Source organism: Ovis canadensis, chromosome X (assembly GCF_042477335.2).
Source record: "Ovis canadensis isolate MfBH-ARS-UI-01 breed Bighorn chromosome X, ARS-UI_OviCan_v2, whole genome shotgun sequence".
NCBI classification, from domain to species: Eukaryota; Metazoa; Chordata; class Mammalia; order Artiodactyla; family Bovidae; genus Ovis; species Ovis canadensis.
Window position 1 is genome coordinate 50,137,708 of NC_091727.1, and position 18,100 is coordinate 50,155,807.

An 18,100-nucleotide genomic window follows, 5' to 3' on the forward strand; every position below is an offset into this window, starting at 1 on the left:
GTTCATTGCAGCACTGTTTATAATAGCCAGGACATCGAAGCAACCCAAAAGTCCATCAGCAGATGAATGGATAAGAAAGCTGTGGTACATATACACAATGGAATATTACTCAGCCATTAAAAAGAATCCATTATAATCAGTTCTAATGAGATGCATGAAACTGGAGCCGATTATACAGAATGAAGTAAGCCAGAAAGAAAAACACCAATATAGTATACTAATGCATATATATATATATGGAATTTAGAAAGATGGTAACAATAACCCTGTATGCGAGATAAGAAAAGAGACACAAATGTATAAAACAGTCTTCTGGACTCTATGGGAGAGGGCGAGGGTGGGATGATTTGGGAAAATGGCATTGAAACATGTATAACATCATATAAGAAACAAATCGCCAGTCCAGGTTTGATGCAGGATACAGGATGCCTGGGGCTGGTGCACTGGGATGACCCAGAGGGATGGTATGGGGAGAGAGGTGGGAGGGGGTTTCAGGATGGGAATAACGTGTATATCTGTGGCAGATTCATGTTGACATATGGCTAAACCAATACTATATTGTAAAGTAACCTCCAATTAAAATAAATAAATTTATATTAAAAAAACTGGAAATACACTGCCAACCAAGGAAAAGGTAGGCAAAAGAATTAAGCAGACATTTCTTCAAAGAAAGATGGTTAATAAACACATGAAAAGATGCTCAACATCAGTCATTATTAGAGAAATGCAAATCAAAACCACAATGAGATATCATCTCACACCAGTCAGAATGGCCATCATGAAAAAGTCTACAAACAATAAATGCTGGAGAGCTTGTGGGGAAAATAGAACCCTCATACACCGTTGGTGGGAATGTGAGCTGGTGTATGGATGTGAGAGTTGGACTGTGAAGAAGGCTGAGTGCCGAAAAATTGGTGCTTTTGAACTGTGGTGTTGGAGAAGACTCTTGAGAGTCCCTTGGACTGCAAGGAGATCCAACCAGTCCATTCTGAAGATCAACCCTGGGATTTCTTTGGAAGAAATGATGCTAAAGCTGAAGCTCCAGTACTTTGGCCACCTCATGCGAAGGGTTGACTCATTGGAAAAGACTCTGATGCTGGGAGGGATTTGGGGCAGGAGGAGAAGGGGATGACAGAGGATGAGATGGCTGGATGGCATCACTGACTCAATGGATGCGAGTCTGAGTGAGCTCCAGGAGTTGGTGATGGACAGGGAGGCCTGGCGTGCTGTGATCCATGGTGTCGCAAAGAATTGGACACGACTGAATGACTGAACTGAACTGAACAGCCACTAAGGAGAACAAGATGGAGATTCCTTTTAAAAACTTAAAGTAGAACTGCCATATGACCCAGCAATCTCGCTGCTAGGCATACAACCCAAGTAAACTAGAATTAAAAGAGACACATGTACCTCAGTGTTCATTGCAGAGCTATTTACAATAGCTAGGACATGGAAGCAACCCCGATGTCCATTGGTAGATGGATAAGGAAGTTGTGGTACATATACACAATGGACTATTATTCAACTATAAAAAGGAATTCATTTGACTCAGTTCTAATGAGGTAGATGAAACTGGAGCCTATTATACAGTGTGAAGTCAGAAAGAGAAACACAAATACTGCAAATAAATGCATATATTTGGAATTCAGAAAGATGGTAATGACAATTCTATATGCAGGGCAGCAAAATAGACATGAATGTAAAGAACAGACTTTTCAACTTTGTAGGAGAAAGTGAGGGTGGGATGATTTGAAAGAATACCATTGAAGCATATATATTATCTTATGTTAAACATATGACCAGTGCAAGTTTGATGCATGATGTAGGGGACCCAAAACCAGTACCCTGGAACACCCAGAGGGATGGGGTGAGGAGGAAAGTGTGAGGAGTTTCAGGATGAGGAGACACATGTGTGCCTGTGGCTGATTCGTGTCGATGTATGGCAAGAACCATCACAGTATTGTTAAGTAATTATCTTATAACTAAAATAAATAAATTAATTAAAAATGTGTATGGAACAAAAAAGGACCCTGAATTTTCAAAGCAAACTTGAGGAAAAGAACAATGCTGGAGGTAACACCCTCCTTCAGACTATACTACAAAGCTACAGTCATCAAAGTGGCATGGTACTGGCATGAAAACAGAAAAATAGCTCAATGCAAGAGAATAGAGAGACCAGAAATAAACCACACACCTACGGTCAATTAATCCATGACAAAGGAAGGAAGAATATACAGTTTAAAAAAATACAGTGTAATTAGTAAATGGTGTGGGGAAAACTGGGTATCTACAGGTTAAACAATGAGATAAGAATATTTCCTCATGCTACATACAAAACTAACCTCAAAAAAAAAAAATTAAAGATCTAAATGTAAGAACTGAAACCGTGAAACTTTTGAAGAAAACATAGGCAGATAACTTCTTGACATACATCATAACAATATTTTTTGGAACTCTGTCCTAAGCCAAATGAAATTAAAGCAAAAATACCCGCCCTCCCGCAGAGGCCGCGCTTCTCCCGCGCCGTTTTCTGCGTCGGGGCTCGGCTCTGTCGCCCCCCGGCCGCCGGCGGCGATGGAGAGGACCCGCGCCGAGGTGGACGCGACACTGCAGACCGCCAAGCTGGACGCGGCCGAGCTGCTGCCCGCCGTGCACTGCCTGCGCTTCGGGCCCTCGGCCGCCAGCGACGTGTGCCTGCTGGAGCTGGAGCCCGCGCTGTGCGGGCGGCTGCAGGCGGGGCACAGTCTACAGATTCGTGGTGATAAAGATGAGCAGGCCGTTCTGTGCAGTGAAGACAAAACATACGATTTGAAAGTAGCAGACACTTCCAGTATGTTGCTTTTTATTCCCGGTTGTAAAATTCCAGAGCAGCTGAAGATGGAAGAAACACACAGTAACATTATTCACACCGAGATCTTTGGTTTTTCTAACAACTACTGGGAATTAAGAAGATGTAGACCTAAACTAAAGAAGTTAAAGAAACTCTTGATGGAAAATACCTATGAAGGGCCTGGCAGTGAAAAGGAAAAGGATTCCAGTCACTTAAAATATACGACTGAAGATTTGCTTGATCAAATTCAGGCAAGTGAGGAAGAAATAATGACCCAGTTACAAGTTCTCAATGCCTGTGAGATTGGAGGTTATTAGAGGGTCCTCGAATTTGATTATGAGATGAAACTTCTGAATCATATAACTCAGCTTGTGTATTCTGAATCTTGGTCTTTTAGCAAAGTTCCTTTGAATACGTGCCTTCAGGAACTTGGACCATTGGAACCAGAGGAAATGAATGAACACTGTCTTAGATGTTATGGAAAGAAATACACAGAGGAAGATAAGATATGCAGAGCCACAGCACAGATGCTACTTCAGAACGCAGTGAAATTCAACCTCGCTGAGTTTCAGGAGGTATGGCAACAGAGTGTTCCCGAAGGAATGACAACGAGGCTTGATCAGCTTCAGGGTTTGGCCTTGGTAGATAGACAGTCAAGACCAGAAATCATATTTCTGCTGAAAGTGGAAGACTTGCCTGAGGGTGATCAGGAACGGTTCAGTAGTCTGTTCTCTCTGAGAGAGAAGTGGACGGAAGAAGATATTGCTCCATATATTCAAGATTTGTGCGGAGAGAAGCAAACCGTTGGTGCACTGCTCACAAAATATGCTTGATCTTCAATGAAAAATGGTGTCAAAGTTTATAACTCAAGAAGACCCATTTCTTAAAAAGAACAACAGTTTTTTCTTTGGGACTAAAGTTGCTGGATATAAGAAAGTGTTTTTTTTTTATGTATTTGTATTGCAGACTTTGAAAAACTGAATGCTGTGAGGCCTTTTCTCCTCATCTTCAGCATTTTAAAACTATTGCTCTTTTTTCTTAAAGGTGATAGGATATTTTATGTCTTTCAGGATATGTTTGTTTCATGTACACAGTGTGAACAAGGACAAAAGTGCTATTTTCTATATTTAGTATATCTTGGTAGTCTATATGAGTTCATTTATAGAGTAACAGGTTTGGTTTTTTATATTGAAAATTGCATTATTTAATTAGGATTTGACATTCTAGTCATCAATAAATTTGAAAGTTTTCAGAGGAAAAAAAAAAAGAAATTAAAGCAAAAATAAACAAATGGGGCCTAAGCAAACTTAAAAGCTATTATACAGCAAAGGAAAGGGTTGACAAAAATCAAAAGAAAACCTAATGAATAAGAAAAAATATTTGAAAATGATATGACCTACAAGGCATTTATATCTTTTGGTTATTAATTACCCAAATATCCAAATTTATAAACAAAAATTTGTCCAAAATTATGAATATCCAAAATTTTGGATTCATATCCAAAGTATATAAACTCCCAATAAGTCTATATTTTTAAAAAATATACAATCCAATCAAAAATGGGCAGAAGACTTGAATAGAAAATTTTTAAAATAATACATACAGATGCCTAATAGGCACATGAAAAGATACTAACCACCTCTATTTAACAGGGAAAGGCAAATCAAAACAACAAATGAGGTGTCACCTCACACCTGTCAGAATGCCTTGCCTATCATCAAAATGTCTACAAATAGCAGTAGGAAATGTTGGGCAAAATATAGAGAAAAGTGAACCTTGGTACACTCTTTTTGGGAATGTAAACTGATGTAGCCAGTATGGAAAACAGTACAGAGTCTTTTCAAAATACTAAAAATAAAACTACCATATGATCCTACAATTCCAACTTAATGGACATGAATCTGAGCAAACTCTGGGAGATACTGAAGGACAAGGGAGCCTTGAATGCTGCAGTTCATGGGGTTGCTCAGAGTCAGACACAACATAGCAACTGAATAACAACAACAATGATCTTGCAACTCCATTCTTAGATATATATCTTGATAAAACCCACTATTTTGAAAAGATACATGAACCTCAATGCTCATAGAAGCAGTATTTACAATAGTGATAATATGGAAGCAATCCAAGTGTCCATCAACAAATAGATGGATGTGGAAGTTGTGGTATAGATACAGTATTCCATGAGCATATATGTCATGGAATATTACTCAAAAAATTCAAATGGATGTATATGAATAAATAAAACACTCACAGATATTTTGAAAAATGACTAGTGTTTACTAAAGTGGAGAGAGAAGAAGGGAGGGGCAATAAGGGTATGGAATTAAGAGATTAAAAACTGCTAACACAGGGAACTATTAGTATTATCTTCTAATAACTTTTGATGGAGTGTACTCTACAAAAATACTGAATCATTATTCTATACACCTGAAAGTAACATAATATTATATATAATATTATAAATCAACTATAATTCAATTAAAATATATCAAACTAGACGTTTTACCTCTAAGATGGGGAACAAAGCAAGGATATTTCTTTTCATCACTTGTCCAACATTGTACTAGAAGTCTTATCTAATAAAATTAGAGAAGCAGAGAAAAATACAGATACTTTGGCAAAAAGAAATATAACCATCTTTGTGACATAGCTATGTGGAAAATTCCTAAGAATAATAATAAAAAATAACATTCTTGAGCTTATGAACTACTGTAGTAGGTTCTGCTTTATTGACTATGCCAAAGCCTTTAACTGTGTGGATAACAATAAACTGTGGAAAATTCTGAAAGAGATGGGAATACCAGACCACCTGACCTGCCTCTTGAGAAACCTAGATGCAGGTCAGGAAGCAACAGTTAGAACTGGACATGGAACAACAGACTGGTTCCAAATAGGAAAAGGAGTATGTCAAAGCTGTATATTGTCACCCTGCTTATTTAACTTCTATGCAGAGTACATCATGAGAAATGCTGGGCTGGAAGAAGCACAAGCTTGAATCAAGATTGCCGGGAGAAATATCAATAACCTTAGATATGCAGATGACACCACCCTTATGGCAGAAAGTGAAGAGGAACTAAAAAGCCTCTTGATGAAAGTGAAAGAGGAGAGTGAAAAAGTTGGCTTAAAGCTCAACATTCAAAAAACGAAGATCATGGCATCTGGTCCCATCACTTCATGGGAAATAGATGGGGAAACAGTGGAAACAGTGTCAGACTTTATTTTGGGGGGCTCCAAAATCACTGCAGATGGTGACTGCAGCCATGAAATTAAAAGACGCTTACTCCTTGGAAGAAAAGTTATGACCAACCTAGATAGCATATTCAAAAGCAGAGACATTACATTGCTGACTAAGGTCCGTCTAGTCAAGGCTATGGTTTTTCCTCTGGTCATGTATGGATGTGAGAGTTGGACTGTGAAGAAGGCTGAGCGCCAAAGAATTGATGCGTTTGAACTGTGGTGTTGGAGAAGACTCCTGAGAGTCCCTTGGACTGCAAGGAGATCCAACCAGTCCATTCTGAAGGAGATCAACCCTGGGATTTCTTTGGAAGGAATGATGCTAAAGCTGAAGCTCCAGTACTTTGGCCACCTCATGCGAAGAGTTGACTCATTGGAAAAGACTCTGATGCTGGGAGGGATTGGGGGCAGGAGCAGAAGGGGATGACCGAGGATGAGATGTCTGGATGGCATCACTGACTCGATGGACGTGAGTCTGAGTGAACTCCGGGAGATGGTGATGGACAGGGAGGCCTGGCGTGCTGCAATTCATGGGGTCGCAAAGAGTCGGACACGACTGAGCGACTGAACTGAACTGAGAATACACGGTTAAGATACAAAAAAGAAAAGAAAAACAATGGATTTCTTATATACCATCAAAGAATAATTGGAATTAGAAATTAAAACACAACACCTTAACATTAATACAAAAAAAACTTTAATCCATTAAAAAATAATTGCCCCAAATTACAAAACCTAAGATCTCTTTCAGAAAGTGAATGATTCATTTAAAAAGCAAACCATGGAGAATTCCCTGTGGTCCAGTGGTAGGATTCTGTGCTTTCACTGCCAAAGTTTCAGGTTCAATACCTGGTTGGGGAACTAAGATCCTGCAAGCCACATGCAGTGTGATTTTAAAAAAAAAAAAAAAAGGAAAAGAAACTATGGTAATCCTTAAAGTGAAATATTAAATATTACCAATATTTAGAAAGGAGTGAACTTTCAAACCAAGGAAGCCTGTGGATAAATCATAAATAACTGTTGCTAAGTAATTCAATTAAAAAGGCTACATATTGTATGAGTCCAATTATATATTCTGGAAAAGCAAAACTATAGATGATTAAAAGATCAATGGTTGCCAAGTGGGATGATGAAGGAATGGATAGGTAGAGTACTGGATATTTTTAAGTCAGTAAAACTACACTGTAAGATAGTGTAATAGTGGATACAAGCCATCACACATTGTCAAAGTTCACAGAATTGTACAACAAAAAGAATGAACCCTAATGTAAACTAAAGACTTTAGCTAGGGAGGAGGGAAAGATGGCGGAGGAATAGGACGGGAAGATCACTTTCTCCTTCACAAATTCCTCAAAAGAACATTTCAACGCTGAGCAAACTTCACAAAACAAATTATGTAGGCTGGCAGAGGACATCAGGCAACCAGAAAAGCAGACCTTTGTCTTCAAAAACAGATTTTTAATCTTTGCTCTTAGGTGTTTATTGCCAATTTTGTACATTTAAAAACCCAAACTTCACTACCCCAGTTTACCTGAGAGCGAGATTACTGGCTTGACCACTCTCTCCTCCTCTGGACTCTCCTTTTTCTCCACCAGGTGGCCTCTGTCTCTTTCCCCCCCCATCTCTCCTCTATCCAACTCTGTGAATCTCTGTGTGTTCCAGACGGTGGGGAACACCTAAGGAACAGGTTACTGGCAGGATTTGTCTCTCTCCCACTCATTCCTCTCTCTGATCCTCCTGGTCACCTCTGTCCACTTCCTCCCTCTCCTCTTCCCCGTATAACTCTGTAAATACCCCTGAGCGGGCCAAACTATAGAGCGCACATAAGGAAGTGACTACTGGCTAGTTTGCTCTCTTCTCTTTTGATCTCACCGCATCTCATTCCAGTTACCTCTAACTACCTCCTCCATCTTCTCTTCTCCTTATAACCCAGTGAACCTCTCTGAGTGTCCCTCAATGTGGAGAAACTTTTCATCTTTAACCTAGATGTTTTATCATCGGTGCTGTATAGATGGAGAAGTCTAGAGGCTACTGTAAAAATAAAACTGAAAGCCAGAAGCAGGAGGCTTAAATCCAAAGCCTGAAAACATTAGAGAACTCATGAATTCAGGGAACATTAAGCAATAGGAGCCCATCTAATGCCTTCATACCTACACCAAAACCAAGCTCCACCCAAGGGCCAACAAGTTCCAAAACAAGACATACCACGCAAATTCTCCAGCAACACAGAAACAATCCCCTGAGCCTCAATATACAGGCAGCTCAATATTATCCCAAAACCTTTGATGTCTTGTAACCCATTACGGGTTACTCCACTGCACTCGAGAGAGAAGAAACCCAGCTCCACCCGCCAAAACTCCAACACAAGCCTCCCTAACCAGGAAACCTTGACAAGCCACTGATAGAACCCCACCCAAAGTGAGGAAGCTCCAAAATAAAGAGAACTCCACAAATTACCAGAATATAAAAAGGCCACCCCAAACGCAGCAATATAACCAAGATGAAGAGACAGAGGAATACTCAGCAGGTAAAGGAACAGGAGAGCTGCCCACCAAACCAAACAAAAGAGGAAGAAGTAGGGAATCTACCGGAGAAGGAATTCCGAATATTGATAGTGAAAATGATCCAAAATCTTGAAATCAAAATGGAATCACAGATAAATAGGCTAGAGACAAAGATTGAGAAGATGCAAGAAAGGTTTAACAAGGACCTAGAAGAAATAAAAAAGAGTCAAAATATAATGAATAACGCAATAAATGAGATCAGAAACACTCTGGAGGCAACAAATAGTAGAATAACGGAGGCAGAAGATAGGATTAGAGAAATAGAAGATAGAATGGTAGAAATAAATGAATCAGAGAGGAAACAAGAAAAACGAATTAAAAGAAATGAGGACAATCTCAGAGACCTCCAGGACAATATGAAACGCTCCAACATTCGAATTATAGGAGTCCCAGAAGAAGAAGACAGAAAGAAAGATCATGAGAAAATCCTTGAGGAGATAATAGTTGAAAACTTCCCTAAAATGGGGAAGGAAATAATCACTCAAGTCCAAGAAACACAGAGAGTTCCAAATAGGATTAACCCAAGGCGAAACACCCCAAGACACATATTAATCAAATTAACAAAGATCAAACACAAAGAACAAATATTAAAAGCAGCAAGGGAAAAACAACAAATAACACACAAGGGGATTCCCATAAGGATAACAGCTGATCTTTCAATAGAAACTCTTCAGGCCAGGAGAGAATGGCAAGACATACTTAAAGTGATGAAAGACAATAACCTACAGCCCAGATTACTGTACCCAGCAAGGATCTCATTCAAATACGAAGGAGAAATCAAAAGCTTTACAGACAAGCAAAAGCTGAGAGAATTCAGCACCACCAAACCAGCTCTCCAACAAATTCTAAAGGATATTCTCTAGAAAGGAAACACAAAAAGGGTGTATAAACCCGAACCCAAAACAACAAAGTAAATGGTAACGGGATCATACTTATCAATAATCACCTTAAACGTAAATGGGTTGAACGTCCCAACCAAAAGACAAAGACTGACCGAATGGATACAAAAACAAGACCCCTCTATTTGCTTCTTACAAGAGACCCACCTCAAAACAAGGGACACATACAGACTGAAAGTGAAGGGCTGGAAAAAGATATACCACGCAAATAGAGACCAAAAGAAAGCAGGAGTGGCAATACTCATATCCGATAAAATGGACTTTAAAACAAAGGCTGTGAAAAGAGACAAAGAAGGCCACTACATAATAATCAAAGGAACAATCCAAGAAGAAGATATAACAATTATAAATATATATGCACCTAATATAGGAGCACCGCAATATGTAAGACAAATGCTAACAAGTATGAAAGGGGAAATCAACAATAACACAATAATAGTGGGAGACTTTAATACCCCACTCACACCTATGGACAGATCAACTAAACAGAAAATTAACAAAGAAACGCAAACTTTAAATGATACATTAGATCAGTTAGATCTAATTGATATCTACAGGACATTTCACCCCAAAACAATGAATTTCACCTTTTTTTCAAGTGCTCATGGAACCTTCTCCAGGATAGATCACATCCTGGGCCATAAATCTAAACTTGATAAATTCAAAAAAATCGAAATCATTCCAAGCATCTTTTCTGACCATAATACATTAAGGTTAGATCTCAATTACAGGAGAAAAACTATTAAAAATTCCAACATATGGAGGTTGAACAACACACTTCTGAATAACCAACAAATCACAGAAGAAATCAAAAAAGAAATCAAAATATGCATAGAAACTAATGAAAATGAAAACACAACAACCCAAAACCTGTGGGACACTATAAAAGCAGTGCTAAGAGGAAAGTTCATAGCAATACAGGCATACCTCAAGAAACAAGAAAAAAGTCAAATAAACAACCTAACTCTACAACTAAAGCAACTAGAAAAGGAAGAGTTGGAGAACCCCAGAGTGAGTAGAAGGAAAGAAATCTTAAAAATTAGGGCAGAAATAAATGCAAAAGAAACAAAAGAGACCATAGCAAAAATCAACAAAGCCAAAAGCTGGTTCTTTGAAAGGATAAATAAAATTGACAAACCATTAGCCAGACTCATCAAGAAGCAAAGAGAGAAAAATCAAATCAATAAAATTAGAAATGAAAATGGAGAGATCACAACTGACAACACAGAAATACAAAGGATCATAAGAGACTACTATCAGCAGTTGTATGCCAATAAAATGGACAACGTGGAAGAAATGGACCAATTCTTAGAAAAGTACAATTTTCCAAAACTGAACCAGGAAGAAATAGAAAACCTTAACAGACCCATCACAAGCACGGAAATTGAAACTGTAATCAGAAATCTTCCAGCAAACAAAAGCCCAGGTCCAGACGGCTTCACAGCTGAATTCTACCAAAAATTTCGAGAAGAGCTAACACCTATCCTCCTCAAACTCTTCCAGAAAATTGCAGAGGAAGGTAAACTTCCAAACTCATTCTATGAGGCCACCATCACCCTAATACCAAAACCTGACAAAGATGTCACAAAAAAAGAAAACTACAGGCCAATATCACTGATGAACATAGATGCAAAAATCCTCAACAAAATTCTAGCAATCAGAATCCAACAACACATTAAAAAGATCATACACCATGACCAAGTGGGCTTTATCCCAGGGATGCAAGGATTCTTCAATATCCGCAAATCAATCAATGTAATTCACCACATTAACAAATTGAAAAATAAAAACCATATGATTATCTCAATAGATGCAGAGAAGGCCTTTGACAAAATTCAAAATCCATTTATGATAAAAACTCTCCAGAAAGCAGGAATAGAAGGAACATACCTCAACATAATAAAAGCTATATATGACAAACCCATAGCAAACATTATCCTCAATGGTGAAAAATTGAAAGCATTTCCCTTAAAGTCAGGAACAAGACAAGGGTGTCCACTTTCACCGCTACTATTCAACATAGTTCTGGAAGTTTTGGCCACAGCAATCAGAGCAGAAAAAGAAATAAAAGGAATCCAAATTGGAAAAGAAGAAGTAAAACTATCACTGTTTGCAGATGACATGATCCTCTACATGGAAAACCCTAAAGACTCCACCAGAAAATTACTAGAGATCATCAATGAATATAGTAAAGTTGCAGGATATAAAATCAACACACAGAAATCCCTTGCATTCCTATACACGAATAATGAGAAAGTAGAAAAAGAAATTAAGAAAACAATTCCATTTACCATTGCAACGAAAAGAATAAAATACTTAGGAATATATCTACCTAAAGAAACTAAAGACCTATATATAGAAAACTATAAAACACTGATGAAAGAAATCAAAGAGGACACTAATAGATGGAGAAATATACCATGTTCATGGATAGGAAGAATCAATATAGTGAAAATGAGTATACTACCCAAAGCAATTTACAAATTCAATGCAATCCCTGTCAAGCTACCAGCCACATTTTTCACAGAACTAGAACAAATAATTTCAAGATTTGTATGGAAATACAAAAAGCCTCGAATAGCCAAAGCAATCTTGAGAAAGAAGAATGGAACGGGAGGAATCAACTTGCCTGACTTCAGGCTCTACTACAAAGCCACAGTCATCAAGACAGTATGGTACTGGCACAAAGACAGACATATAGATCAATGGAACAAAATAGAAAGCCCAGAGATAAATCCACACACATATGGACACCTTATCTTTGACAAAGGAGGCAAGAATATACAATGGAGTAAAGACAATCTCTTTAACAAGTGGTGCTGGGAAAACTGGTCAACCACTTGTAAAAGAATGAAACTAGATCACTTTCTAACACCGTACACAAAAATAAACTCAAAATGGATTAAAGATCTAAATGTAAGATCAGAAACTATAAAACTCCTAGAGGAGAATATAGGCAAAACACTCTCAGAAATAAATCACAGCAGGATCCTCTATGATCCACCTCCCAGAATTCTGGAAATAAAAGCAAAAATAAACAAATGGGATCTAATTAAAATTAAAAGCTTCTGCACAACAAAGGAAAATATAAGCAAGGTGAAAAGACAGCCTTCGGAATGGGAGAAAATAATAGCAAATGAAGCAACTGACAAACAACTAATCTCAAAAATATACAAGCAACTTCTGCAGCTCAACTCCAGAAAAATAAACGACCCAATCAAAAAATGGGCCAAAGAACTAAATAGACATTTCTCCAAAGAAGACATACGGATGGCTAACAAACACATGAAAAGATGCTCAACATCACTCATTATTAGAGAAATGCAAATCAAAACCACAATGAGGTACCACTTCACACCAGTCAGAATGGCTGCGATCCAAAAATCTGCAAGCAATAAATGCTGGAGAGGGTGTGGAGAAAAGGGAACCCTCCTACACTGTTGGTGGGAATGCAAACTAGTACAGCCACTATGGAGAACAGTGTGGAGATTCCTTAAAAAATTGCAAATAGAACTCCCTTATGACCCAGCAATCCCACTTCTGGGCATACACACCGAGGAAACCAGAATTGAAAGAGACACATGTACCCCAATGTTCATCGCAGCACTGTTTATAATAGCCAGGACATGGAAACAACCTAGATGTCCATCAGCAGATGAATGGATAAGAAAGCTGTATTACATATACACAATGGAGTATTACTCAGCCGTTAAAAAGAATTCATTTGAATCAGTTCTGATGAGATGGATGAAACTGGAGCCAATTATACAGAGTGAAGTAAGCCAGAAAGAAAAACACCAATACAGTATACTAACACATATATATGGAATTTAGGAAGATGGCAATGACGACCCTGTATGCAAGTCAGGAAAAAAGACACAGATGGGTATAACGGACTTTTGGTCTCAGAGGGAGAGGGAGAGGGTGGGATGATTTGGGAGAATGGGAATTCTAACATGTATACTATCATGTAAGAATTGAATCGCCAGTCCATGTCTGACGTAGGGTGCAGCATGCTTGGGGCTGGTACATGGGGATGACCCAGAGAGATGTTGTGGGGAGGGAGGTGGGAGGGGGGGTCATGTTTGGGAACGCATGTAAGAATTAAAGATTTTAAAATTAAAAAAAAAAATAAATAAAAAAATAAAATAAAAAAAATAAAAATATAAAAAAAAATAAACTAAAGACTTTAGCTAATAAAAATGTAGAATTATTGCTTCTTCAATTTTAACAAATGTACCCCATCACTGGAAGATGTTAATATGTGAAACTGTTAGGGAAGCACACTGACTGAAACCGTCCACCCTGGCCAGGCACCATAGTAACCATTTGCATGAGTTGTTTTACGACAGGAGGTCCTGCTAATAAGCCACCACCAACCAGAAGAGTTCTGGAAAGGTCAAAAGGAGATACCACATGTCCGACCACGTCATAAAATCCTTCCCTCTGCCATCCATCTTGGCTGAACAAGGCATGCATGACCAGAAAGGACTCTGAGTCAGAATGATTGGCTAAGGACAACCTGGAAACTAATCCCATCACCATAAAACCTGAGACTGCAAGCCATGTGACATAGCTGTTCTGCTGGGTTCCCTTACCCTACTGCTCTCCACCCAGGTGCCTTTCCCAATAAAATCTCTTGCTTTATCAGCACATGTATCTCCTCAGACAATTCATTCTGAGTGTTAAACAAGAGCCCAGTTTTGGGCCGTGGAAGGGGTCCCCCTTCCTGCAACAAAACTGTTCATAGGAATGAGGAAGTATACAGAAATTCTTCATATTGTACTCAGTTTTTCTATAAACTTAAAATTGCTCAATATTTTTCATTAATTTAAAAAAATTCAATTATTTGGAAACAAAGCAAAAATCTTCTAAATAACATATAGGTCAAAGAAGTCAAAAAGGAAATTAGAAAATTATCCTTAGTAGGCTTTATTCTAACTATGGCCCTCAGGAGTTCCTGCTTTACTGTAGGGACTGTGACTATTAAAGGCTATCACTTTCATGAATATACTCTTTGTTACATGACAAAAGAAACTTTCACATGTAACTAGGTCTACTAATCAGTTAACCTTAACAAACAGATTATACAAGTGAGTCAGAACCAATCAGATGAGCCCTTTTAAATCAAAGTTTTCTTTATCTGATAGCGGAAAGGGAACACAGCCTAACAGAAGCAGAAGATATTAAGAAGAGGTGGCAAGAATACACAGAAGAACTATACAAAAAAGATGTCCATGACCCAGATAACCAATATGGTGTGATCACTCACCCAGAGCCAGACATCCTGGAATGTGAAGTCAAGTGGGTCTTTTGTTTGGGATGGGAAGCAGGTTATGCTGTGGTGATGGCTGAAAAGGTTTTAGAAGCAAAATCTCTCCCCTAGGGAATGAATGTTCAGCTAACTGAGCTTGCGGCTCTGACCCAAGCTCTAGAGTTAGACAAAGGGCATTGAGTAAATATCTACACTGATTCTAAGCATACTTATTTGACTTTACATGCTCATGCTGCAATATTGAAAGGAAGACAGTTTTAAAAGAGAACAGAAGAGTCTATTAAGCATTTCAGAGAGATTGAAAGACTTTTAACTGCTATATATTGTCCTAAAGAAGTAGCTGTTATGCATTGCAAAAGGCACAGCAGGGACAGGAGTAGATAACTGAGAGTAATCAGCTGGCTGACTGTCAACCCAGAAAGGCTGCATTTTTCAAAACCCCTTCACTGCAGATGCCTTTGATTTGGAGAAGTCCTGTGAAACAGGAAAAACCACAATATACTGAGGAAGAATTAGAAAGATATGAGAAAAGAGGAGCAAAGATTACTGATAAAGGATGGATACAGTCCAAGGATGGATGATTAATAATTCCTGAAAATGCCCAGTGGAAAATTCTTAAGGCTTTACACCAGCATTTTCATTTAGGGGTGGAGAGCAATTACCAGATGGCTTCTCATTTATTTGAAACAACAGACAATGCAGAAATATAAGGGATTATAAGAGACTATTATAAGCACTTATATGGCAATAAAATGGATAACCTGGAAGAAATGGACAGATTCTTAGAAGAGTTCCATCTTCCAAGACTGAATCAGGAAGAAATAGAAATTATGAACAACTAAATTACAAGCACTGAAATAAAAACTGTGATCAAAAATCTCTCCAAAAACAAAAGCCCAGTATCAGATGACTTCACTGTGAATTGTATCAAACATTTAGAAAAGAGTTAATGCCTATCCTTCTAAAACTCTTTCAAAAACTTGCAGAGGAAAGAACACTTCCAAACTTCTTCTACAAGGCCACCATCACCCTGATACAAAAACCAGAAAAAGACAACACAGAAAACTAAACTACAGACCAATATCACTGATGATCATAGATGCAAAAAACCTCTACAAAATTCTAGAAAACAGAATTTAACAGCACATTATAAAGCTCATACACCATGATCAAGATGGTGTATGGGATTCAAGGAGTCTTCAGTACACACAAATCAATCAATGTGATATACCATATTAACAAATTGAAAGATAAAAGCCGTATGATCATCTCAATAGATGCAGAAAAAGCCTTTAACAAAATTCAGCACCCATTTATGATTAAAATTCTTCCAAAAATGGGCATAGAAGGAACCTACCTCAACATAGTTAAGGTCATATATGATAAGACCACAGCAAACATTATTTTCAATGGTGAAAAACTGAAAACATACCCCTAAGATTAGGAAAAAGACAAAGGTGTCCACTCTTACCACTATTATTCAGCATAGTTTTGGAAGTTATAGCTAAAGAAATCAGAAAAGAAAACAATAAATAAAAGGAATCCAGACCAGAAAAGAAGAAGTAAAGCTCTTATAGTTTGCACATGACATGATACTAAACATAGAAAACCCTAAGTATACTATCAGAAAATTGCTAGAGCTAATCGGTGAATTTAGCAAAGTCACAGGATACAAAATCAATACCCAAAATCACTTGCATTCCTATATGCTAACAATGCAAATTCAGAAAAAGAAATTAAGAAATCAGTCACATTCACCATTGCAACAAAATTAATAAAATATCTAGGAATGAACCTACCTAAGAAGACAAAAGAACTGTATACAGAAAATTATGAGAGACTGATGAAAAAATCAAAGGTGACATAAACAGATGGAGAGATATTCCATATTTCTGGGTAGGAAGAATCAATATTGTGAAAATGAATATAGTAACAAACGCAGTCTACAGATTCAATGTGATCCCTATCAAATTACCAATGGCATTTTTCACAGAACTAGAACAGTTCATATGGAAACACAAAAGACACCGAATAGCCAAAGCAGTCTTGAGAAAGAAGAATGGAGCTGGAGGATTCACCTTCCTGACTTCAGATTGTACTACAAAGTTATAGTCACCAAGACAGTATGGTGTTGGCACAAAAACAGAAGTACAGACCAGTGGAACAAGATAGGAAGCCAAGAAATAAGCCCACCCTCTTATGGTCACCTTATTTTTGACAAAGAGGCAAGAATATACAATGGTCCAAAGAAAGCTTCTTCAATAAGTGGTGCTGGGAAAACTGGAGAGCTACATGTAAAAGAATGAAATTAGAACACTTCCTAACACCATACACAAAGATAAACTCAAAATGCATTAAAGACATAAATGTGAGACCAGAAACTATAAAACTCTTAGAGGAAAGCACAGGCAGAACTCTTGATGATATAAATCAAAGCAAGATCCCCTATGAACCACTTCTTAGAGTAACAGAAATAAAAACAAAAATAACAAGTGGGACCTTATTAAATTTACAAATTTTTGCACAGCAAAGGAAACCATAAATAAGGGGAAAAGACAACCCTCAGAATGGGAGAAAATAATTGCAAAGGAAACAACTGACAAAAGATTAATTTCCAAAATGAAAAAGCAGGTCATACAACTCAATACTAGAAAAACAAACAACCCAATCAAAATGTGGGGAAAAGACCTAAAAAGACATTTTTTTCCCCCGAAGAAGACATACAGATGGCTAAGAAATACATTAAAAGCTGCTCAACATCACTCATTATTAGAGAAATGCAAATAAAAACTACAATGAGATATCACCTCACACTGGTCAGAATGGCCATTATCAAAAAGTTTATAAGCAATAAATACTAGAGATCATGTGGAGAAAAGGGCACCCTCTTGCATTGTTTGTGGGAATGTACATTGATACAGCCACTGTGGAAGACAGTATGGAGATCCATTTTAGAAAACTAGGAATAAAACCAACATATGACCCAGCAATCCCACCCCTGGGCATATACCCTGAGGAAACCAAAACTGAAAAAGACACATGTACCCCAATGTTCACTGAAGCACTATTTACAATAGCTAGAACATGGAAGCAACCTAGATGTCCATCAACAGATGAATGGATAAAGAAATAGTGGTACATATACACAATGGAATATCACTCAGTCATGAAAAGGGACACATTTGAGTCAGTTCTAACGAGGTGGACGAACTTAGAGCCTATTATACAGAGTGAAGTAAAGCCCATAGAGATAGATAAATATATTACTAATGCATATATATGGAACCTAGAAAGA

The 18,100-nt window shown here is 37.8% G+C and overlaps 1 pseudogene; it reads left to right on the forward strand.

Moving 5' to 3' along the window:
• The first annotated feature begins 2,549 nt into the window (after window positions 1-2,549).
• LOC138929914 (sister chromatid cohesion protein DCC1 pseudogene) lies at window positions 2,550-3,805 on the forward strand (annotated as a pseudogene).
• Window positions 3,806-18,100: the final 14,295 nt, after the last annotated feature.